Source organism: Chionomys nivalis, chromosome 9 (genome assembly GCF_950005125.1).
Source record: "Chionomys nivalis chromosome 9, mChiNiv1.1, whole genome shotgun sequence".
NCBI classification, from domain to species: domain Eukaryota; kingdom Metazoa; phylum Chordata; class Mammalia; order Rodentia; family Cricetidae; genus Chionomys; species Chionomys nivalis.
The window spans coordinates 59,149,643-59,176,833 of record NC_080094.1 but is presented as its reverse complement, the minus strand read 5'-3'; positions in this window follow the sequence as shown (position 1 = coordinate 59,176,833).

The window sequence follows — 27,191 nt, the reverse complement described above, 5'->3', positions numbered from 1 at the left end:
CAGTCAAAAAATTCAAAGAAAACACAATAATATACATAATCCATACTCTCTGTGTATATTCCATCCTTACATGGCTTATTTTTCTTACTCTTACTTTTTCTACAAGTTTAATATTTATTTTATTATTTTTACTCCTTTAATCTCTGACTGTCTATACTCTTACAACTGTCTATACTCTTTTTCCTCTCTCTCTTAAGCCTATGTACATTATCCAACACTGTGACACACTTAAAGATCTTTTTCATGTGAATCTGTTTTCATTGCATATCTTTCATTATTTTCTGACAGGAGCATTTTTTTTAAATGCTAAACTTGCATGGTTAGGACCAACTCCATGCTCCTACCTGTTGGCTCCTCCCAGTCCAACATGCCCCAGCTCACATCAGGTCTACATCACCATTAAACAACTAATACCATGCTGCTCACAAACCCCATTTAAGTGTTCATCTTCCTGAAAGAGTCAGAATTCATACTCCCAGCATGAATCAGGAAACTGCCATTTCTTATGCTGAGTCAGTAAGCTTTCTGGTAAAAGAGCTGTGACACCCCTACTCACCACTAGCAAACACAGCCTATCTGAAAAAAATGTGGTTACGAAGAAACTGTGCTTAACTCTGTTCTTTTGTGCCTAGAATTTCTTTCCAAGCTCTCTCAGGTTTTATGTGGATGTGGTTGGCACAAATTGGCATGCCGGTCTGTAGGGAGAAATGCAAATACCCACATGTGGCACATATACACACACAGGTACACATCCACATACCTACACAAAGGCACAAATGCATACACATAACTAAAAATAAATCTTAAAGAAAGTTCTTTTTGTCATTGTTTGGTTTTTGGATTCAAACCAGGGCCTTGTATATGCTGGCCAAGCATCACACAAGTTGACAACATCCCCAGTCCCTAAAATTATTATCTTTAAGAACAGGATCTGTGCATTCTTTTTTCTCTGTTTTACTTCTTTTCTTCTTTTATATATGTTTCTTTAGAATTAAACCAGTTGTTCATCAGACACATTCTATAGAGATCAGAGATTATGCATGGGCATACTGATTCAACAGCCATTCATCTGATTTTTTTAGACAAGGTCAATAAGTAGAAGTAGGCTGACTGATGAAGAAGCCCCAGGGATTCACCTGTCTCCACCTCCTCACCACTAGGATTACAAACATGTCCCACCATACCAAGGTTTTTATGTGAGCTCTGAGAATCACACTCAAGTACTAATGTAAGCATGTCAGACACTGTCTTCCCAGTCCTTTAACAGATGTTTTTAAATAAATCAATGTTTCATGTAGTCATCAATTTAGAATGAAAGTGGGCTTCTCCCTCTCCCAGCCAATGCCCCACTCTGGGGTGATGGTAATGGCAACACCAGAAATCTGCATTAGAGAATTCTCCCTGATCACCTTCATTTCACTGCTCAAGCTCATCCAAAAAATCATCTGCTCTAGCTTTCCACCTCTCGGCTTTGAGAATTGGTTCCCTCCCCTTGTTTTGTTCCATTTGGTTTTGGCAACCATTCCCAGACTGTTTACCTTGCATACTGACCTTGGACACCCCTAAGCATTGCCTCTGCTAATTGCCTCCGCCTTCATTGGCTTCGGATTCTAAGCTGTTGCCCAGACCAGGCCTCTGAGACACCACCTGCCCCATCTCACAAGAAAGGGATCACTTCTGATTTCCTTGGACAACATCCATCTTATCAGGTTCATTCAAAACTCAAATTTATGTGTAACGGGCACTTCAAACCCCGTCTGCGATGGCACTAAAAAGTTTCTAGCTGTGAGAGTGAGAGAATATTCCTTTCCAATTAAAGGCACTGACACTGACAGTGTAGCCAGCGGGAAAAAAGGAGGCACACGATAAAGTGAGGTGTGGGGGGAAATGTGAAAAATAATTAGAAGCTGAACAAGATAAAAGATAAGTGAATGACAGAAATGTTAAAAAGAATGTCTGGGCTCTAAATAAGTGGATCTCATAAAAACTCATTCAACCCAAATCTCCCACTTAGAATATTTCTGAGATACGACCATGCAGATTCTGTTTCGGTATTTCTAAAATTAAATTCTGTGGTATTTTCCATTTTGAATGGAAAAACTACCATCAGTCATTGCCAACTTGTTTGTCCTAGCTCATTCCTTAAAACCCATTTACAAATTATTTTTCTGCCCTGAGAGATAACTCTTTGAACACCCCCAGATGACCTTTTAGACCCCACTATCAACACTCTCTCTGTGTGTGTGCGCACACAGGTGAACACAAGACACTCTCAGCATGTTAACATCAAGATAAGAACTAGATCTATATTATCTGATCATAATTTGTGGAGTGATTATTGACTCCACACGTGGGCTCGTGATTAACTCCTTGGGGCATGATTTCTCTCTACCACACACGACTAATAATGTGAGCTTCCAGCTTGAATTTTAAAATGAGACTGATGATACATTCCTCATCGAAGTGTCTGGAGGCTTACGTGGATGAAACTCTGTTACGAGGACTGGATGAGGTAAAGTATGAAAATCACGGGATATGGATGCACCTTGTCTCTTATCAAGCATCACTGTTAACTGCCTCCAAAGCAGTCATTCCCTCCCTACTTCTAAACAAGTGATCCAGTAGTAACCACATAATTATAAGAAAACATAAACACTATGGAGGATTGAAACAAAAAGAGCTGAATATAAAATGCATTGAAGAAATTAAAATAGTATTTAGATATGGTTATGAATTTTTTTAATTTTCAAAGCATTTAATTGTTTATATAGATCACGTGATATGTATTCTAAGTCTGGGACATTAATGCACAAGAATCCTTCTATGTTCTTGGATACTTTGTCTCTCTGTGTAATATTCAATCAACTGGCTATATCACAACCACAGTAGCTAGTGCCCTTATTTGAATCATACCCTTCACCTATTTGATATTTTTTCTTGGCTTTCTTTGCTTCCTTTAAGGGATTTGCTGCTTTCTTCCAATTTTTTGTCTTTTCCTCCACTGCTTTAAGGAAATTTTTCATTTCCTCTTTACGGGCCTCTAACATCTTCTGCTTTGTCTGTGTTGGGATGTTCTGATCTTGCTGATGGAGAAGCACTAGTTTCTGGTGGTGCCGTATTGCTCTTTATGTTGTTGAATGTGTTCTTGCACTGCCTTCTTCCCATCTCTTCCTACAGTCGGTTCAGGTGAGGCGGTGCTTCAGAGGGTCCCTCTTCCTCCAATTGATGCAGGTAGGGCCTATGGCTTAGGTGGTCATTCTTCCTCCAGGTGCAGGCAGGTCTGTGCCTCTGGTGGGTGCTGAAAAGGCTCTGAAGCTACTCCAGGTGTAGACAGGGCCAAGGCTCTGGTGGTCGGAGATGGCATGGGGGGTGGCTAGGAGCTGTGGGGAGGATGCTCCTAAGTCTCTGAGGCTTTGCTGGTTGGGAGTGGGGAACTGGATGTTTCTTCAGGGTCTAGGGCCTCGAGAGTAGGGCCCTCAAGCCAGAGACCCAGACATCTCTAGGTGTAGGTGAGGCCAAGGCCCTGGTGGTCACAGATGCTGTGGGGAATGGCTGAGGGTGTGGAGAGGCTGCTCCCAGGTCTCTGGGGTTCTGCTGGGTGGGGTACAGGATGTTCCTTCAGGGGATGGGGCATAGAGAGACTCTTTTTTTATTTTAAGAGAGAGAGAGATGCATTCCAGACAACTGGAATTCACCATGCAGTGCATGTGAACTTCTGGTTCCTCTGCCTTCAGCCCCTGAATGCTAAGATTATAGGCATGTGCCAGAATGCCCAGTTTTTATGTAATTCTGGGGTCAAAGCCACAGCTCCGTCGTGCATGTGAGACATGCACTCTATCAGTTAAGCCATAGCCTCACCTTACTTCTTTACATCTTAAACTTTTATGCCTATGAAAGTATCACAAGTGTAGCACATTGAATACCTGGGTTTTTAGCAAAAATGAAACTTAAATTTATTTAGCTCATATAAAAACTTTCAAAACTACATATAAAAGGGATATCATATGGTGTCTCAAACATGTATACACCAGACAATGTTTGCATCACATTGAACATAACTTTCTCTTAAAGTATTTATTTTCTGGGGGAAAAAAGTATTTATCAATTTTTAATTTTTTTCTTTTTCTTATTCTTCTCTTTCCTCCCCCTTTAGAGAATTTTTCAAGTTTCACAAAATGTGATTCCAAAAATTTCAACACATATACAAAAAGCTCTTTTAAGTTACTATATTCTCATAGGTAAGCAATATATAGTACAAAGATATAAGAAAATGTACCTTTTGTAATAAAATAAAAATGCAATGCCTCAGTCCATTTGTGCTGCTATAACAAAATATTATAAACTAAGGAGCATGAGAGCAGCAAGATGCATTTGTCATGGTCTGAACTTTGGGAGTCCAAGAGAAGATATAAGCAGATTTCATGTCTGCTGAGGATTTGTTTTCTGGTCTAAGGATGGTGTCTTCTTGCCATGTCCTCACATGGCCAAAGGCAAAGCAGTTCCCTGGGGCTGGTTTTATGAGGATACTAATCCCATTAATGAGGGGCCCATGCTCCTGACCTAATCACCTCCCCAAAGACTCCACCCTCAAATACTATTGCCTTGAGGGTGGAAATGTCAACATAGGAATTTTGGAAATACACAGCCCTTCTGACCACAGCAATTAATCACCTTATTGGCAACACATGTTGGACCTAGAGGAAGAAAACAATGAAAATGCACCAAAAAATGTAAAAAGACAAAGTATATTTCTGAAAGAAGATATCAAATAATAAAGTTACTGTTTTTCCCCAATTTATATTTGCACTTGTAGAAAGTTCAATTCAAATGGTACTATGATTTAAAAAAAATAAACTTCACAAGTTATTTTTAACATTAGAAAAAAATCACACAAGGATCAAATCTATACTTTTGAAATGAAATAAGGAAAGAAAATTAATCTCATATTTAAGTCCCCAAGACATTTTTCATCACACAACTAAGGTATATGTCTTGTAACATTTTTGGTAAATACCAATGGTGAATTTTTTTTCTAAAGTCACCTATATTTTCACCATAAAAATACAGCTACTGCTAATATTTAGATGTACAGCAAATATAGAAATTAGCACAAAGTTTCAGGCCATTGCATCACTACAGCCTGCTTGATTGCAGGATGGCATTATGCCACAGAGTTATGGGTACCTCATTATAAAATTGTAGGTGGACTTTTTTTTCCCACCTGCCAATTTCAAGATAACTGACATCCATGTCAGTTTGGATGACTTAGTATGAATTATAAACCTTCAACCAATAGCTCATGCTTATTACTAACTAGCTCTTACAACTTAAATTAACACATTTCTATTAATCTACAGTCTGCTACAAGACTTTACCTCTTTTTCATCTTATGTCTCCTTTTTCCCCTCTGTGCTGCTATGACAACTCCTCTGACTCGGCTTTTCTTTCCATTATCCTTAGTCTGGTTCTCCTGCCTAACATTATCCTGTCCAGCTACTGGCCAGTCAGCTTCATTATTAAATCAATCACAGTGTATTTCACACAGTGTAAAAAAATATTCCACATAAAAGTGAGGTGGAAGCTCCCTGACCAACGGGGTTATGTACAGATCTGAAGAAACCACTAAAAAGACACAGTGATGTCATGAAGATAAAAGAAATATTATTATGTTAAATGCTGTTATTTAGTTCTTTGGAGATTATCATCAATTTTAGATACAAAATAAATTTCAGTTCTCTATAAAGTTTGGCTGTCACAAAATAAGGTATAAAACAAATTTTAAATGCCTATAAAATATGCTAAAATTTAGCAATCTAGTGTGCTATTCAATTTTTGTTATCTTGACATAATCTAGCATCATAAAGGAAGAGAAAACTTCAGTTGAGAAAATACTTCTAATCAGATTAGACTTTAAGCAAGTCTGTGGGTTATTTTCTTTATTAACAATAGGTAAGGGAGGACCCAGCCCATTATGGATGGTGAAACTCTGGGTAGGTGTCTGGGTTGTACTAAAAAAGCAGATTGATTGAGCCATGAAGAGCAAGCCAATGAGCAGCATTCCTCCATGGCTACTGCTTCAGTTTCTGCCTTGGCTTCCTCTGGTAATGAACTGCAATCTGTAAGCCCTCTCTTTCCCATGCTGATTTTGGTCATGGTCTCTATCACAGCAATAGAAACCAAACTAGGACATCTATATAGTAGGGAACCTACTTTTATGGTATAAATTATAAATGTCTGCATAAAAAAGGTATCTGGGAGAGACATCTAGACAGGAACAACAGCTGGATTTGAATGATGAGCCTATGGAGAATTCTTCATCTGAATCAGCTTATCTGCCTTTTCCAAGAATGTTACAAAAAGCATATTTTAACTGTTGAAAGATGTTATTTGGAACATAAACCAAGATAAAACAACTACACTGAGGGCAAATATGGGAATCTAAAAGAAGCATGGCATTTCTTACGTTCTTAGGGAGCATGAAGCACCTAATCCAAGGTAAGCAAGGATTCAAAAAAAAAAAGTTCATGAGAGAAAGTTTATGTTATTTCTAAGGAATAAGTAAGAGAGAGGCAGAAGAAAGGAGCTCAATGACACTGTATGGGATGAATGAGGAAAGCACTGTGTCAGTGCCTAGGCAATACTTGGTATAAAAGGAGAGATAATAGACCAGGCGGTTGTGGCTATTGCCTTTAATCACAGCACTTGGGAAGCAGAGGCAGACCTCTATGAGTCTGAGGCCAGCCTAGTTTACAGAACTAGTTCCAGGACAGTCGGGCCTACACAGAGAAACCTTGTCTCAAAAAGACGAGAGAGAGAGAGAGAGAGAGAGAGAGAGAGAGAGAGAGAGAGAGAGAGAGAGGTGCAAAAGTTCAAGGACAGATCCTCAGAACAAAAAGGAAGAAAAATGAGATAAAACAGAGAGGAGGAGAAAAAGAAAGAAGAAAGGAGAATGAGAAAGAATTAATACAGATAAGAAACAAGCCGGGCAGTGGTGGTGCACGCCTTTAATCCCAGCACTCGGGAGGCAGAGGCAGGTGGATTTCTGTGAGTTCAAGACCAGCCTGGTCTACAAGAGCTAGCTCCAGGACAGGCTCCAAAGCTACAGAGAAACCCTGTCTCGAAAAACCAAAAAAACAAAAACAAAAACAAAAAGAAACAAATGGGGGAATACTAAGAGACAAGTAAAATATTTTTCTAGATAATAATAAAAAATGATAAATCTTAAGGTAAGTGAAATGTGGTTATCATGTGAAACAAATCATCAGAAATTCTTATCTATTATCTCCCAGTAATTTATACTCAATTCCTACTGTATTTCCTTCTGCTGTTTATCCTGATCTCTATTTCTTTTGAACCCTGAAGTGGGTTCTTCATCAGCAACATGACCTCGTAAGGACAGTCCATGTGCCATTGCTGTTAGTACACACACACACACACACAATGCACAGTGAGAAGGCCCAGAGCCACGTGTAACTCCAATTGAACTGCCCAACGTTCCAAGCTACCTCGGTACTGGTACAAAAGGAACCTACTTCCAATCCCAGCCAAAATGTTTACTATACTATTTGAGTTCTTACTTTAGAATCTACAAGTTAATAAATGAATTGAGCATCACACTCAGAGCTAAGAGAATAAATAGCATGACTGTTACTCATGTTATAAATCCTCATTTACAGCGCTGAATATAAATATCTCCTTGTCTACTAGGAAAAGGTTTTTCTGAAAAGATGATATTTTATCTATCTAAATCTGAATAACAAAAAAGAAATATGCATGCATATTGTGTATATATATGTGTATGTATATATATATATCAAATTAAAAAAATTAAAAATAAAACATCTCTGTTTTCATGAGCCACACTGACCACATCGTTTGCTTCTTTTGGCAAAGGTACAGAGCCTAATGTGTAAAAATAAAAAGCTCATGTTTCACCTCAACAAAGATTTTTAATAAAAAATACATATACAGCATATTTGAGGAATGTTGTTTATTACAACTTGGTAAATATTTTTAAAGGCTTGTTTTGACAGAAGCTGTGTTTCTTCTAAGAAAAGAAGTTTGCGGAGAGAGTGTAGCAGCCTAGCATATGCAAATCAGCAGCGTTTATGAACTGGAAAGGGAGAACCTGGCATGCAGCTGTGTAGGAAATACCGTGAAAACATACAACTCCCTGTTAAAACTGCACATGGATGTCTCAGAGTGAAGTTACTGTTTTTCTTAGATCATCCCTTCCTGGTCCATACATGGTATTACATACAAATGCATTGTATAGAAGATATGAAGTTCCCAGGAACTGGAAACCAGAAAATAATTATGTATGTTACAAAAAGATCTAGTACATAATTTTAATAGGTACTTATCTTAGTACACTTAAACAATATTTGGTATAGAGAAAGGGGCCTATATAAAATATACCAAAATCGCATCTGTTCAGTAAAGTATAGCAGTGTCAGCATTACCTGGAAACTGATTAGAATGCAAATCCTTATGCTCCACCTAGTCATAATGAAGTGTAGACTCTGGAGGTAGACTCCAGAACGTGGTTGCTTGGCAAGCCCTTCAGCTAATGCTAAGATTTATAATGATGCGGCAGTCCTCATAACCGCACGCATCTATTTACTGCACACAATCTTTGCTTTCCATCTGTACCACTTTTTCCCAGTGTCCTCTGGCAGGTAGCTGTAGAGACAAAAGTGTAAGCTAAAAACCTGTCAGAGAAACAGTTAGAGACATTAACAGCACTTGCAGGTGGAAATGTGTCATACAGAGCTTCTCTTGAAAATCCTGAAAGCAGCCGGGCGGTGGTGGCGCACGCCTTTAATCCCAGCACTTGGGAGGCAGAGGCAGGCGAATCTCTGTGAGTTCGAGACCAGCCTGGTCTACAAGAGCTAGTTCCAGGACAGGCTCCAAAGCCACAGAGAAACCCTGTCTCGAAAAACAAAAAAACCAAAAAAAAAAAAGAAAGAAAGAAAAGAAAATCCTGAAAGCAGAAGAGAGAGCAAGACTAACACCAAGGACAGGAAGAAAAAGCAAGGAGAGCACAGATTGAAGGAAGATGCTAGGAAGAAGAAAAAAAAGAGGGTATTTGACTGTGACTTTAAAAATCGCAGAATATTAAGATTTGTTGTTCAAGGGCAACATTGAATAAATGGGACCTCCTGAAACTGAGAAGCTTCTGTAAAGCAAAGGACACTGTCATTAAGACAAAAAGGCAGCCTACTGACTGGGAGAAGATCTTCACCAACCCCGCAACAGACAAAGGTCTGATCTCCAAAATATATAAAGAACTCAAGAAACTAGACTTTAAAAGGATAATTAACCCAATTAAAAAATGGGGCACTGAACTGAACAGAGAATTCTCAACAGAAGAAGTTAAAATGGCCAAAAGATACTTAAGGTCATGCTCAACCTCCTTAGCGATCAGAGAAATGCAAATCAAAACAACTTTGAGATATCATCTTACACCTGTCAGAATGGCTAAAATCAAAAACACCAAGGATAGCCTTTGCTGGAGAGGTTGTGGAGAAAGGGGTACCCTCATCCATTGCTGGTGGGACTGCAAACTTGTGCAACCACTTTGGAAATCAGTGTGGCGGTTTCTCAGAAAAATTGGGATCAACCTACCCCTGGACCCAGCAATACCACTCTTGGGAATATACCCAAGAGATGCCCTATCATATGACAAAAGCATTTGTCCAACTATGTTCATAGCAGCATTATTTGTAATAGCCAGAACCTGGAAGCAACCTAGATGCCCTTCAATGGAAGAATGGATGAAGAAAGTGTGGAATATATACACATTAGAGTACTACTCTGCGGTAAAAAACAATGACTTCTCGAATTTTGCATGCAAATGGATGGAAATAGAAAATACGATACTGAGTGAGGTAACCCAGACCCAAAAAGAAGAACATGGGATGTACTCACTCATAATTGGTTTCTAGCCATGGATAGGGGCCACTGAGTCTATAATTTGTGATCCTAAAAGCTAAACAAGAGGGTAAACCCAAGGAAAAACATATAGATATCCTCCCAGCTATGGGAAATAGACATGACTGATGGGCAAAAAATTGGAATCTTGGGGGTGGGGTGGGATGGGGATGAGGGGTGATGGGGAGAGAAAAGTGTGAAGGAGAAGATGAGGGGAACTGGGGGAATCGGGGTGATTGGGGATAAAGGAAGATTGGATAGGGGAGCAGGGAAACTCATACCTTAGGTAAGGGAGCCACCTAAGGGTTGGCAAGAGACTTGAACTTGGAATGGCTACCAGATGCCCAGGGCAATGTCATTAGTTCATTGGGGCACCTGAGGATAGGGAACCTGAAATGAACCTATCCTATAATCATACTGATGAATATCTTGCATATCGCCATAGAACCTTCATCTAGCGATGGATGGAGATAGAGCCAGAGACCCACACTGGAGCACCGGACTGTGCTCCCAAGGTTATAATGAGGAGCAGAAGGAGAGAGAGAACATGAACAGGGAAGTCAGGACCATGAGGGGTGCACCCAACCACTGAGACAGTGGGGCCGATCTATTGGGAGCTCACCAAGGCCAGCTGGACTGCTACTGAAAAAACATGGGATAAAACCGGACTCTCTGAATGTGGCGGACAATGAGAGCTGACGAGAGGCCAAGGAGAATGGCACAGGAACTTTCATCTGGCGATAGATCGAGAGAGAGACAGAGACCCAATTTGGAGCAACGGTCTGAGCTCTTAAGGTCCAAATGAGGAGCAGAAGGAGGGAGAACATGAGCAAGGAAATCAGGACCACGAGGCGTGCACCCACCCACTGTGACAGTGGAACTGATCTATTGGGAGCTCTCCAAGGCCAGCTGGACTGGGACTGAATAAGCATGGGTTGAAACTGGACTCTCTGAACATGGCGGACAATGAAGGCTGATGAGAAGCCAAGGACAATGGCACTAGGTTTCGATCCTAATACATGAACTGGCTTTGTGGGAGCTTAGCCTGTTTGGATGCTCACCTTCCTGGGCCTGGATGGAAGTGGGAGGACCTTGGTCTTCCTATAGGGCAGGGAATTTGGACTGCTCTTCAGTATTGAGAGGGAGGGGGAATGGACTGGGGGGAGGAGAAGAGGAGTGGGGATGGGGGAGGGGAGTGGGGGAGGGGGCAATGTGTGGGAGGAGGGGGAGGAAAATGGGAAACGGGGAGCAGTTGGAAATTTTAATTAAAAAAGAATAAAAAAAAGAAAGAAAGAAAGACAGAAGTAATCTAGTAATCTAGAGAGAGCAAACAAGGAAGGATCTCTCTTTCTACTCTTGGTTGTAGATGGGATGCTTTAAGTTCCTGCCTTAATTTCCCTGCAATAATGGATTGCGACCTAGAATTGGAAGCCAAATAAACCCTTTTCTCTCCAAAAAAAAAAAAAAAATCGCAGAATATTAAGATTTGCATGTATTGTTTTGTATTTAAAATGTCCTCTATAGACTCATGTTTGAAAGTTTGGAGCCCAAGTGGTGCATTTTGGGGAAGCCAAGCAGTCTTTGAGCACAGGGCACAGCTGGTAGACACAGGCTAATAGAGATGGGTCTTTGGAACTGCATCCTAGCCTCACTTCCAGCCCAGATCTCTGCTTCATGACTACAGAGGTATGAATACACTGTTACCATCTCCAACCACCACAGCAGAGCCATTCCAGACACCATATTGTTCTCACAAGGAACTGAACTGTGAGTCAAAAAAGTCTCTCATCCTTAAGGTACTTCTCCTAGGTGTTTTTTAAGAAAGGTAAGTTGTGCAAATTATAACATGATCAAAGGAAAGAATGTATACTATAAATATGCACAGTATGAGTGACCTATAAATGTTTAGATTAAGAATAAGTAGCAAACATCTACATAAAGCATGCATCTTATCAAGAGTAAGAAAGAACTAAAGTATGGACTGGAGAGAAGACTGCACAGCTAAGAGCATTTGCTGTTAACAAGGACCCAGGTTAGGTTCCCAGCAGCCACATGTTGGTTCACAAGCATCCGTGACTACAGTTCTAGGGAATCCTACACTTTGGATCACAATGGCTCCTGGACCCTTAAAAAGGGCTCATGATATACATGGATATACTCAGGCACATATATACACATAAAATAAAATAAATAAAAATTTAATAACCAAAATGAAATATAATTCTATACATTTTAGAAATATATTTAGATTGAATGAAGTGATATAAAAGGGAAAGAATGTCAGTTTGGACCCAGAAATTTCTTTTTTTTTTTTTTTTTGTTTAACTTGAGTTTTTTTTTATTAATTAATTTATTTAATTATTAAAGATTTCTGCCTCTTCCCCGCCACCACCTCCCATTCCCTCCCCCTCCCCCAATCAAGTCTTCCTTCCTCCTCAGCCCAAAGAGCAAGCAGGTTTCTCTGCCCTGTGGGAGGTCCAAGGACCACCCACCTCCATCCAGGTCTATTAAGGTCTATTAAGGTGCATCCAAACTACCTGGGCTCCCACAAAGCCATTACGTGCAATAGGATCAAGAACCCATTGCCATTGTTCTTCAGTTCTCAGTAGTCCTCATTGTCCATTATGTTCAGCCAGACCGGTTTTGTCCCATGCTTTTTTAGACCCCGGCCAGCTGGCCTTGGTGAGTTCCCGATAGAACATCCCCATTGCCTCAGTGTGTGGGTGCATCCCTCGCAGTCCTGAGTTCCTTGCTCGTGCTCACTCTCCTTCTGCTCCTCCTTTGGATCGTGAGACTTCAGTCCAGTGCTCCAATGTTGGTCTCTGTCTCTGTCTTCTTTCATCGCCTGATGAAGGTTAATATTCAGGGGGATGCTTATATGTTTTTCTTTGGGTTCACCTTCTTATTTAGCTTCTCTAGAATCACGAATTATAGTCTCAATGTCCTTTATTTATGGCTAGAAACCAAATATGAGTGAGTACATCCCATGTTCCTCTTTTTGGGTCTGGCTTACCTCACTCAGGATAGTGTTTTCTATTTCCATCCATTTGTATGCAAAATTCAAGAAGTCATTGTTTTTTACTGCTGAGTAGTACTCTAATACCATCTTACACCGGTCAGAATGGCTAAAATCAAAAACACCAATGATAGCCTCTGCTGGAGAGGTTGTGGAGAAAGGGGCACTCTCATCCATTGCTGGTGGGAATGCAAACTTGTGCAACCACTTTGGAAAGCAGTGTGGCGGTTTCTCAGGAAAGTCGGGTTCAACCTACCTCTCGACCCAGCAATACCACTATTGGGAATATACCCAAGAGATGCCCAAACATACAACAAAAGTATATGCTCAACTATGTTCATAGCAGCATTGTTTGTAATAGCCAGAACCTGGAAACAACCTAGATGTCCTTCAATGGAAGAATGGATGAAGAAAGTAAGAAATTTCTTTTTGCAGTGGTCAGCAGTGACAGAGACTCATAACTGATTGAACTACAGAGAAAAAATGATTATCAAGTGCCCAGACATAAATAGGGCATCTATAACTCTCACAAGTTTATCAGAGAAGAAAAGTTAGAAAAACTGGAAAGGCCAGGGAAAGTGAAAAGAGTGATAGGGAATGCTGAGTTCCAGGCAAGGCGTGGCTGGTGCACACTTAACCCACAGCAGCTGGGATTGCCTGCACAAGACCTACACAAGATTGGCCTCATCCACACCCTGTCATAAAAATGGGAGGAGCCAAGGGGTTCCACACTTCCCTGAGTATTTATATGTAGTAATGGTTGATGGGAGGAGATAGACTTTCTTCAGTCGTGTAGCCACTGGTATACGGCCCTGTTCCTGAAAACAACCCTAATGAAAGAATTGGGTCACAAAAAGCAAGACATGAAAAGTAGAGGGGGACTGGCTGGCAAGAAGAAGAGGGTTGACAAGAGTGGGAAGATGACAAGAGAGGGCAAAAGGGTTCAGGGTGAACATGATCAACATATGTACATGTAGGAAAGTGCCATACTCAAACCCGTTACTATCTAAATTCAATATGTGCTAATAAAAACGTTGAATAAAAAAGCAAAGCAAGAGAACAGCAAGTAGAAGGCTTGGGATGTTGGCTATATGAAAACCAGGAAGAGCCATCACTGAAGAGAATCATGTGGCCATATGGAAGTTACCAGGAAGACTTCATCTTCACATTAAGTGGTGGGTCCGTGACTGCCTAGCTCATTGTATTAATTATGGATTAATTAATTAAGACAGCCATGAATAATAATGACCAAGAATTATAAGTGTCCAATTTTACATTCTTGATACCCATTAATAAATTATAGGGATTATAACAATGAAATCAAAAATTATTCACTTGAAAAGTTATCCTCACAGTCAATCCCCCCAAAAAGAATTTGTCATTAAGAATAAGGTGTTAATATAACAGAAAGTCTCCCTGTACAGAAATAAATTATATATAAATAAATATGTATAGTCTTTCTTGATGAGTTGTTTCTATGTAACAGTGAAAAAATAATAAGCAATGATGTCATTATTTTGGTGCCACATTGTTCCTCATCATTGTTTCTCCGTTCCTAAATTTTCAGGATGTTCATCTGTATGGAGCAGATATAGAGGGGCACCTCCCTTAGCAATCCTACATAAACTTTCCTCAGTGAAACCACTGCTGTCAAACCTGACCTAGACTGTGTCATATTGCCCAAGGCCTTTCTTCTGCTGCATAGCAATGAGTAACAATTATTCAAATCGACTAATTAATCCCTACTAATGAGCTACCGTTAAGTCCTCTTTGGTTCAGGTTTAACCTGGTTGAAATGTGTAGCTTCTTGAAAAGCCCTTAAGAGTACATGAATGCTTGAAACCTGGTACTCTGTGGTGTGTCATACAGGGGGAGCTACTTCATATCAGAGTTTTTCCTCAAAGCACATCACCTGATAAGCACGTTATCTTACTCACATGCAGGATGGTCTCAGTGGTGAGGGTTTTATTTATTTATTTATTTATTTATTTATTTATTTATTTATTTATAAAGAAAGCTTACATTTGTATTTCCTTTCGAGATTTGTTTTTCATTATGGGGTATGTGGGGGTAGATAGATATGCAATTGTGAATGCCAGAAGAAGCCAGAAGAGGTCAGAGGTTGCCAGGTCCTCTGCAGCAGGAGTGACAGAAAGTAGCAGGCACTCCTAACCACTGAGCCATCTCCCAGGTTGCTATACAGAAAATTTGAAAATAGGGATATGTGTCCTATAAAGAAATGGCAGTTGCAACAGCTGATTCTAGAAACATGTATCTTAATATCCCTAACCCCCAAACCATGGTAAGTAGCGTGTGATAGTAGTACCAAGAGCATTGCCCCATGCTCGCTCCATTTCCCTAGGCCTTAATCTAAAGCTTTATCAAGATTCTAGTTCTCAATTGTTATCTAAATGCTTACAAATTTTATGTGAATGTTGTTTATTTGACCATCATTGCTATGTGTATGCCATTAGATTTCATCTTTTTCTTTCTCAGTGCAATGAAATAAAAACTGGGCACTGTAAAATTAGGGATAGATGCACTTTCTAACGATCTAAAAATATTCAATTATACTCACTTTCAAAGAAATAACATCTATAAAACAACATAAATTCACATCTTTAGTTGTCTTGACTCAAATATCTTTAGACATTTAAAACTATGAGCATCTCTTTCTCCATTACACATGAGCAAGAATTCCTTCAGGGTACGTAATGATTTTTTTTCTCAACAATACAAGCAAAACACTAAAATGGATTTAGCTCAAGGCTTTGCAAAAGGGCATTTGCCTTTACATTATGATCAGATGGTCGTATTCTTGAGAAAATTTTGCACAACATGAGGATATAAGTATAATAAAAATTACTAAACCATGGAACCAAAGTTTGATGTAGAAGGGCCAAACTTCACTCCTATTAAAGGGAAAAGGAAACATGATCATATATTCACTGTCACAGACTCAAGCAACATACCAATAAAAAGTCCATGGGGAGGCTTTGGAACCTTATTCAAAGTTGTGGAAGAGCATCCTGTCCCACATCAAATCAGTGTAGACATTTGCTATATGTGGTGTATGTTATGAGTATTGAGGGGATAGAAATTATACACATAAAAGGATACTACCATGAGAAATCACAATTCTCCAGTCTGAGCATGTGCAACATTTAAGACACCTTATTCTTGGCATTTTGCTGAGAACACTATCAAAAGTAACTGGACAGTTTATTGTTGATTTGCTCTCAGTAGATCTAATTTAGAAGATACGCAGGTGAAATTTTTTCAAATGTTCAAGATTTAGACATTTTATCACACACTGTTCAAGATCTGACTGGCCTTGGTCTACTTTCTCATCCTAGCAGCAAACTACCTCAACATATCAAATTCTGTACCAGCTCTGTGTAGCTGTATAACAATTTAGCTCAGAATAAGACTGCCTTGTCCTGCCACACCACTGGTTCTGTGCCAGGCTTGGTTCACCTCTGTTTCTCAGTTCAAACTGTCTCATGAACCAGTACTTAGTATATTGTCAGAGACTGAATCTCAAAGCTCGACTAGGGGTAAACCTGCTTCCAGGTCTACTCCTGGCCTCCAGCATGTCTAAGGTCTCCCCTTGCCATTTCCAGAAATATCAGACAATTATCCAGTTGAACTGTCCATTGGGGTGCTCACAGCTCCACAGTGCTGACTTCAGGACAAGAATTAGAATGAGGAAAAAGAAAGAACCAGAAATCATTGCCTCTTTGTAGCCTAATTTTGGAAGTGAGAGCTGTTTCTTTTGCTGTATTCTAGCCATCAGAATTAAGCCTTGAGTTTCAAGCACAGGCAATTTGAGGGCAGGAGTAGTGGTGAGTGACAGTGAGGTATGAGGCATAGAATGCTAAGGAGTCATGTGTGAACCACTGCCCAGAAGTTACAGACAATTCCCAGATACACAATACTCAATTTCAGGTTTATTTGTGGTTAGGTTGGTAATTACAGAGACATTTCATCTAGATAGATGAGAAATCTCAGCACACCTAGAATGTAAGAAAATGATTTTAAATAGCTATCCTAAAAAACAGCATAGTTAGTCACTTGTGAGTGGAGGTCTCATTGCAAGAAGTAAATTCAGAAAACCAGCAGTGGGGGGGGGAGGAATCATATTGATAGCTCATCTGTTTCTTGATTACCACATTTTCCTATTTCTTTTGTGCTATAAACTATTAATAGTTACTATAAATGGAGACCACATTTCATTTTGGGCCACCCAAACCCAAATAATCACACAGAAACTATATTAATTGCAACACTGGTTAGCCATAACATATTCCTACCTAGATCCTATATCTTAAATTAACCTATTTCTATTAATCTGTGTATCACCACCAGGCTGTAGCTTATCAGTAAGGTTCTGGCGTCTTTCTCCTTTGGCAGCTACATGGTGTCTCCTCAACTCCGACTACTCTCTCTATATATCTCTATCTGGATTTTCGCCTGTCTATATTCTGCCCTGCAATAGGCCAAAGCAGATTTTTTATTAATCAATGGTAATAAAAACATATCATACCATATAGAGGGGAATCCCACATCAGGTTTATACTAATTTAGAACAGATTTCCTTATTTTCCCAAGCTTATGAACCTCAGAACCCCCATGTTTTGAGGAATCATGTGAAAGAGAATGATTGGAGAGAAAGAAAAGTGGGGAGAACAAGAAAGGCAATAGGGGAGTACGGTATGAATAAAACAGGACAAAAAAAATGAGGTTTTGTGGTACCCAGACCTCTGCTCCTGAAAGGCAGCACAGGGCAATGAGATCTTATCTGAGGGAGGCTCTAGAGTCTTTCATTGTAAAAAGTTACTGTGGGGTTGAATGAATTTGAGTTTCAATTCACAGTTGCGTAAAATATGAAACAGGCAAATAATGGAACTCTTGATAATCAGCATAGGAGCCCCTGGGAACCAAAAGCAGAGCAAATAAATATTAAGAGCGGCCCAGTGTACCGAAGGGAAATGGGTCCCAGTTAAAGGCAAAAGCGAATTGCTTAGGGCTTGGAATGGTCAATGGCTCCACCCCCATGAAGATGGAGAGAATGGCTGAGGATCTTATATGTATTCTTTTCATGGTTTAGAAGTACAAGAAAGATCTACACATTCAAATAAGGAATTAGACACAGAAGAGTCTTTTCATCCCTTCAGACACGTAGGAGCACATCTTGGGAAATAAGGCATATAGACAATGGCTGTTTCACTTTTATTTTAGGTTTATTGATTTTCATATCTGTGAATGTTTTTACTGAATGTATGAATATGTATCAAGGACGTGACTGGTGGCCATGGATGTCCAAAGGCTGGATCAGATCCCCTGAATTGTAGTTATGGATGGTTGTGAGCTGCTGGGTTGTGGGCTGCTGTGGATGCTGGGACCTGACACGGGTCCTCCGCAAGAGCAGTAGTGTTCTAAGCAATGAACCAACACTTCAGCCCCTGGGTTTCACTTTTAAGGATCATCCTAATCAGCTTTTATATGCATGGAAAATACCAATATTTAAATTATGAACTAGTTAGACTTGACTACAGAGATGGTTCCTTGGATACCACATTTCCTTCCTTTTGTTCATCTTTTGTGCTGTGAGCTACTAACTGACTATACTAATCTTAGAAGAGATTTATTTATTTTGATAAACTTAAAGAATTAAAAGTCATGTGATAGACACTGTCTATAGCATTGGTTCTTAGCCTGTGGTTTACAACTCCTTTGGTGTCTGAACAACCTTTTCACAGGGGCTGCCTAAGGCCATCAAAAAACACAGATATTACATTATGATTCATAACAGTAGCAAAATTACAATTATAAAGTAGCAGCAAAAGTAACATTATGTTTGCGGGTCACCACAACATGAGGAACTGTATTAAAGGACTGAAGCATTAGGAAACTTGACAAACATTGGTCTATAGGATGTTTACATTGTTTCTGGCAATTAATATCAAACTCACTTTTTAAGATTTGTTTTTATTTTATTTATGTGTATATCTGTGCATCAGTATTACCACTTTCATGCAGAATCTTACAGAGACTAAAAGAGGACATTGGAACACCAGGAGTTGAAATTACGAGTGGTTGTGAGTTGCCCAGTGCGGGTGCTGGGAGCTGTGGTCAGGTCCTTTCCAAAGCCATAATCACACTAAACAATCTCTTTGCTCCCCAAACCTGTTTGTTTTAAGAAAACAGCATATACTCATTTTTCAGGGGCAAGTGCACATCCATGCCATGCTAACCTATCTGATTTCTTGTTTATTTCATCAGCACAAATATGATACATGGTTAAAGACATGGTCTCACGATATCCATCATGCATTTATGCTACACTGCCTTCTTGTAATTATATTACTTCAACCACCTTACAATTTGAATATTTATTCATGCAATAGGTTTTTGTTGAGTTCTGACTTGTTATGTGCTCGGAATGTCAGGTCCTGGAGCTTCAAAGATAAATTGGGCAGCAGCCATGTCTTTAAACTCAGACCATTTTTCACAGTAGGGAAAAAAATAATTTTTTGCTTGAAAGTCATTCTTCACTATCAGTCACAATGAAGTTGTACCATGGACCAAAACGGTTGATATTTCCAAAACCCTGAAACATATGCTTTGAGAACATCAACTTGCTACACTATGTAGAAGTTCATGAATAAAGATGTATATAGAATATTATCATTGCTATTCTTTAATTTATCAATGTACCTTTTTCCTGGCTAGCCCGTTTTGAAAATGATTCCCCCATGTCTCTTAGAATCCCTTTGGTGTGATTGTGTTGACCAACGTCAGGAAGCATCCCTAATATTAGATTCCCAACTAGAATGCGTAATCCCTGCCAACTTGGCAGGATCTGGAATCACCTGGGAGACACACCTCAAGGCATCTCTGTGACAGTGCTTGCAGAGGTTTAAGTAGGGAAGAAAGAGCACCCCTGAAGGTGACAGCACCCTCTCATGACTTGGTGCCCCAGACTAAATAAAAATGGGTAAAACAAAGAAGGTAACTGAGTCCCAGCAGTCACCTTTCTTCGCTAAGTGACTACGGATGTGATTTGACCAGCTGCCTAGGACTATTTTCATGCCCAGTCCACAACGAGACTCTACCCTCAAAACAGGAACCCAAACAGCCCCTCCCTTAAGTGTCTTTTGTCAGATATTTTGCGGCATCTGTGAGAAAACTAATACACCAGTCATGCCATCAAATGTGTCAGAGAATACACAAGTGTCAGAACACAAATATGTCAGAGAACGCAAAGCTAGCGTGCTCATCATGTCAATGACTGGAGTTGCTGCGCAAACTCTACACTATTTCCTATGTCTTCTTCAACCAGCGCGCAGTGAAGGTCTATCAGATAAGCCCCACATGGCCCCTGTCCCTTGCAGCAGGCCTACATCAAAGAGGAACTGCAGCTCTCTTGCATTTCAATTCTGAAGAATTGGGATAATCATGTTTTTCATACTTTATTCTATGCTCTATGCTCTCTTATGTGTCCATTTTCCTCCTACATATTGACTCTCTCGTTTTGCTCCCTATCGAATCCTAGAGACGAGACAGTCAGAACCAAAGTACCAGCTGATCTCTGAGTTTTGTTTAGTTATTCTTCACTAAGATGGCATGCTTCTAATAATTTCCATCTCCTACAGAGCTTCTATTGAAGCAGTTTGAAGCAGTTGATGGCCATCTTACCCATGGTTTATTCTATGAAGCTAAAATTCTAAGGGATACTAATGTTTTACTCAGGTAAGAAGACATTCAAAAATACTTGTTGCTAGTAGGAACGTTTAATAAGTGAATATATATTATGAATGCTTATTGTTCAAAGGCATTTAACAAAGACTTCCTTGGTGAACTGAATATCCTAAGGGGATTTGAAACTGTCAAAGATATATGGCATTATATTCCACAAGCACTTGATGAGTGTGTTGGTGTTTTGTTGTCAAAGCCGAACCACAGTGATCTACATTACTTGGACCAACAATTTGGAAGATGTAAATGTTATGATAATTATTTTTTCTCTGACATGAAAATAGAAGCTGACCAGTCTTGAGAACTATTTTCATCATTGTTTTGAGGAGAAATGTTTGTGAATGCAGCTTTCTGCTCTTTAGTTAAATGTCTTAGCAATCATTGCTAACTGTAACACATTTACATAAAACATATAAGCAGCATACTTTCAAAGTTTTAAATCCTTCCAGTGGATCCTAAACTCAGCCCAACATATTGCTATTCTCAATCTAAAATAATAACGGAAACAACTATCTCTTATGGATAGCATCTAAACATTCAACAAGTTTCTTTGGTCCAAAATGTTTTGCTAACACTGCTTCATATTATCCCACTATGGTGACAAAGGGAAAAACCTTGCCATTTGATTAAAGAACTTGAATAAGGCGCATATATAGATAGATCTCTAATTTTAGTAAGAGCCATGATAATAAAAGAGGAAATTTCAAACTCATAAAATGCTGAAGGCCGGAGGGAAAGCTGCTTTACTTTCTTTGTCAATAAGCTGTTAAAAATCTTTCAGTGTTTGTTTCACTGAAGATACCACTTTCTGGAAAGCAACCAACTCAGAAAGTAGTTCAAAGGTTAGTTACAAGATAAGCTAATAGCTATGCTAAGCTATTACTTTGTAGAGCCAATAAAAAAAAAGAAGAAATAAACTATATTATTTCCACAATTTGTACAGCCAGCCCAACAATGCCAAATCAATAATAAGACATTTTTATTTAAACGTCCCCCTCCTTTGCTCTTTCTGCTTGTGAAATTTTATCCCAGTGGGGAAATCTCCTCAGGATATAGCATAAATATAAAAAAAAAAAAGTGAGAGTAGACAGTGTAATAAATGTTTTATTTTCATTTGTTAATAGATGGTGGAGTTCAGCTCACTTGTGGTCTGACCCTATTCTATTCCATGGACAATGTTTCTTAAATACAGTTTTCATATAAGGCCAGCCATTTCCAGCGTCTCCCCTCGCCCCAGCTACCCTTCCACGCACATCCACAAACAAACAGGGATGGCTGTGTAGCTTTAGTTCATAGAATTTTATATCACGATGCAAGTCCAGATCTTGAGCCATCATAATAACAGGAATAAAGGCCTGATAAAATTCATGATCCAATATATGTAGTCCCTAGACTATGGCATTGGGTAAAAACTTTGAAGATTTTCTTGGAAATATTTATGTCAATAGCAACTGCTAATAACAAACAATAAACACGTCCGATCTTTACTGCGATGTTTTCACCTAGGCTACGCAGTGAGATTGCCCATAAATATGAAGATTTGATAGGTTTGGAGTGTGGGCCAAGAAACTGTCATTTTTGAAGTTCCACAGGTGTTTCTGATAAAATTTTAAGGTCGAAAGCCATCAGTCTATTAAACCCTTACTGTGTGCTGAGCCCTGTGCTAAGTGATTTACGCTCATTATCGCCTTAAATCCTCATTACTGTGTTGGCCAAGTTTTATTATTTCACAGATGAGGAGACTAGCACAGAGGGAAGCAGAGTAACTCTCTCAAAGGCTCCCAAAGCTGGAATTTAAAGCGAGATTTCATATATGTGTGGGAAGGCAGCTACACCTGATTCTGGATCTCTTCGTATACAGCCACGTCCTCAAGCAAACTAAAACTAAGGCTAAGATAGAGTGGGATCACGAAAATTCAAAGCAAATCAGCAAATGGTGTTTCCAAATGGCCTCTTGTGCTGGCTTCCATGACCCACCACGACCTTCTACCCAACAGCCCAGCCATCATTTCCAGTGGAAACTGATTTAGGTACCCAGACGCTGAGCTCTGAACTCCATGGGTCATGTCTGGTTTTACTGTACCCTGTGGAACACAGTCACCCTGATGTCTCCCAGGACCCGATGAAGGATCCACAAATATCTGTTAAATAAGTACCACTGAGTTTGTCCTGTCCCTCCCCCCTCCCCCCCTCCCTCTCTGCTGATTATCATCTGCTGGTTCCTTGGAAGCAAGTCCTCCTTCCTAGCTCTAACCCCTCTTTAACCTCTCAGAGTTCAGAACCTCTACTACCAGGCTCCCAGGTTCCTAATCAGCTTCGCTCTTAGATCACAGGCTGAACCAAACACTTTCTGATCTCACTTCAGGGAGCTTGATTATTCTCTGAGCAGCTCTTTCAACCAGGTGGTGTCCCGGGCCAGTAAGGCCCAGCATTCTGTTTCTTCTACGTGACCTTTCAGACCATAGTACAAGGCTGTCCTTCAGTGCTTGTCATGAATGTGTATTGTGCTAATATAATCCATACACTACATGTTTACATCTCCCTTACAGAAAAGGGAAGAGAGAAGACAAAAAACCATTTATTCATACAGCTCTGAGGGCTATGTTGGGGAGGGGGGACTGTCATATTAGAGAGTTTTTATGTTAATTTAAATACAAACACCCAGACCACCTAAAATATTAAATGTGAACCCAAGTTCATGGGGCTCAGTAGAGAATTAACCCTCTGTGACTGCCCACCTTTCAAGGTAAACAAAAGCTTATCCTCTGTACTTAGAGTGGGAAACACCCGAACAAAAGTCTCACCCTTCATATGTGAATTCTGGGTACTTTAAGTCGAAGGAAACATTTAAGATGAGCAAGATATGTAAAAGTCAGGAATTGCTGATTGAAGCGAGATTTTGATAAGGGTGGACAGTATTGGTGTGGTGCCTCGACAAAGACCTCTGCTTCTTGCATATGATTGTATGGTAATCTTACCCAGCTAGTGTTTTCTTAATGTCCTGGGGAGCCTGATCATTGTAAATTACCTGTGACATCTCATTAATCCTCTTTTTCCTCACAAACGCATAATTAATGGTAACATTGACAATAATACACAAATTAGCTAAGTGACGCTTTATGGTGTTGGTTTTGATTAACGTCAGGAACCCAAAAATGACATTAATGTAATGCAGATCCCAAAAGGCAGTATGCACTTTGACCCCAGACATACATTTCGTTTGCACCATCACCGAGATTAATCCTCCCTCTGGATGAAGACAAGACAAAACTCTGGCCACTGGCAGTGTGTGCCCGGCTGTCGGAAAACAAACCGCCTCGACTGCATTTGTTTAAGAGGGAAATCTTAACGCATAGAAAACAACAGCAGAGTGTCATTTCCCATTGTCTAGTTAGGACAAAGATAAATGAGCCACTGTCAGCCTGAGATCAACTGCTTCTCCACTAACTTCTATTATCTGCTTATTTGTGGACCAGCGTTTAATTAAAAATATACCTCGATATGTGAACCACATGACAAACTGATTGAAACTACTTCCATTTCCACTATAAATGAGGTGTTTGTTTTTAAAATAATAATAATAATAATAATAACAGTGAGCTGCATATGCATTTCAATGTGCAGGATCTCTCCAGGATAAATTCTTATTAACCACAAGAAGGTGCAGGAAAAAAAAAAATCAATGACTGTGGAAATAAATATCCTTTGTCTCTGACTTGACTAGTCAAGAGAAAACCCAAGAGGGCATCAGGACAAAGTAAAGTTAGCTGTGGAAGTGAGGAAGGCGGGAAGGAAGGTGATGCTAATTCAAAGACTTTTTCCAGGTTACAAAGGGGAGACACACGCTTGCAGTCAGCCAGAGAATGACCCTGTTGCAGCAGCACCAGTTTCTAAGTTCAGGTTTAGGCGTGAGATGTTATTAGACTGCTGCTTCATTAGACCTGATTTTCGCAAATCCTAGTTGAGTGTTCAGTCTTTCTAACACCCTAAAGAGGTGGCGTACGCTAATTCTTTTAAGACGAAACTCCCCCTTTTCTTCATAACAATTATTTATAGTTGAAAACCCCCAATGGTATATATAGTTTTGGAAAATAGTGTAATAGCTCCTCCATTCTTGATGAATTTGACATCTATTCATTTAGGCTATTTTTCAAAGGGTTGCAACTAAACCTCAGCCTTGGCTAATGACCATATTCCGTTTCAGTAATGGAGTAGGAAAAAAAAGCCATATTTCCGTGCTTTGTTCTATTATTCACGTAAATAACTACCGTGTGGAGAATGCTTTATGGAGAAAAATATATAACACATAGAGCAATGTTTTAAAAATTTGAGCTAAATCTACTAGAACTGAAAAGATCACCAGAATTACAAAACAGTGTGTATCATGTTGGTTTTCTTAAAGGTATTTATAAAAACAAAACAAGAATATTCTAAAAGAACATTTTAGTTGCTATGAGCATGCATTTTTAATTATAATATCCCCTAATTCCCTCCCCCACCAAGATGAAAACAGACTACTTTACAACTGCTCTTCCTAACAATTTAATTTTGAAAAATCTCTCATCCGTCCCTACTTGCAGTACATTTGTCTTATGGCTAGGTTTAATCTCATTTCTTTTCTTTTTTTTTCTTTCATTTTTTTGGTTAGAGTTATGGGGAGAATAAGCATCTGTTTGCGGAGGATTTTCCATGGTTGCTCATCTAAATATTATTTTAAAATGGAGAGAGGCTCATTTCTTTTACATCAACATATTAAGTGTTAGTCCCACGGACTTGTGGCAGCACACAAATCCTACTGTAAAGCAGACAAGAATTGACTAGGACGGGGGTTCCTCCCCAGTTCACAGTTTCACTGTTCCTAACCGAATCATAAATTGAGATTATAGCAATAAATTATTTTTATGACTTGGGGAGGAATAAGATGGGTTGAGTTTTCAAAGATCTTTAGGTTTAGTTCACATGTACATGGGACCAAAGATAACCCAGTGTTAGAAGAAATTAAAACTGGCCCTTTATTAAATAGAGCTCCAAGGTAGGTACAGTACCAAACTAACTAGTACTTGATAAATATACTAGAAATACTTCATTTCTTTATACTGCAAACCAAATAGGATGATTGAAAACTTCAAACACAAAGAAAGGGAAAAAACTTAAACAAACGACCCTGACAATCTTTTAATCAGAGCCATTGTTTACAACATGGCTTTAAGGTCGTCGTGGCAACATGTTTAACTCGTTAACAACACTCGCCCCGCTATGAAACTTCTTTCTTTGGCCGTTTGATTCGTCTATAGCTGAAACCACCCCAAATACCTTCATTGACATTTTTCCAACAGTCACAGTGGCTCTTAGACCAAATGTATCATTTTCTCTTTTCATCTTCAGTTCTCAGAGAGCAATCTGTGAAGTCATAATTTTACACGAATCTCTTTTCAGGCTTAAATGCAATACACTAACTTTTAATAAGATCCCTGAGGTACGGCAAATAAAGAGGCCGCTTGTGGGAAAGTGTGTTTTCCTAAGAGTTTAATCGGATATTTCCACACCACAACATTATGTAGACATGTTTTTTTGCTTTGAAAACATAATCTTATCAGGGGGTAGTTGGTGTAAAATTCCTGTCTGTTTTCTTACCTTTGAATCTGAGCTCTATTTATAAGGCTCCATAAGCGATGTCTCCAACTAAGGCGTTTCCTCACTGTGGAATTTTACATGAGCACAATTAATAAGAAAACACACAACAGTGTGTGCAGGATGTCAGTTCAGCTCCCCAGACGGTCCAACCTCATCAAAGTGTACCCTTCCCATTGGGGAAAAAGACGTGACAGCATGGTTAAAGCTGCGTCTGACTTTGTCTTTCTGGTATTTTCCTCTTGCTGAAATAATCTTTACAAAATAAACAAAGGAGATGGATTCTCCGTCCCTTATTTGTGTAAACTAGTGAAGGTGGGACTCCCTAGGAGGGAAACACACACTTCTTCTCTTCTTGTATGGAAAAGCTGAAGAAACTTGCTGTGGCCAAAATGCAAACATTTAATCCTCCTGACTGGATTTTAAAATGTAACTGTGGATTTTCCATAAATCTGTGTGGTGACATATTTCATAACATTACATAAGATCTTCCATGCCTTTTTTTTTAACTCATGCAAGAGTGGTCTGCAGAAAGTCACACTGTTACACTGCACTTTTTCAACAAGTTCATTTTCATTTGGATGTGAATCTACAAATCATGGGAAAATAATTGTTGCTATATCATAACAGACTTACCTGTTGCTTTCTGAAAATTCCCACCATCAAAAGGTGTGGTTTTTAGTTCAGTTTTTAGAACATACCCCCAACCCCTGAGGGGGCAGAGAGTGGTTAGAAACAGGCCCTCTGAATTTGCATTTGCATTCTGAGCTTTGTTGTTCTAGACAAATGGAAATAAAGTCACACGACTTAGAGCCCCAAAGAACATTCTTATACACACCTCAGCTTTGGT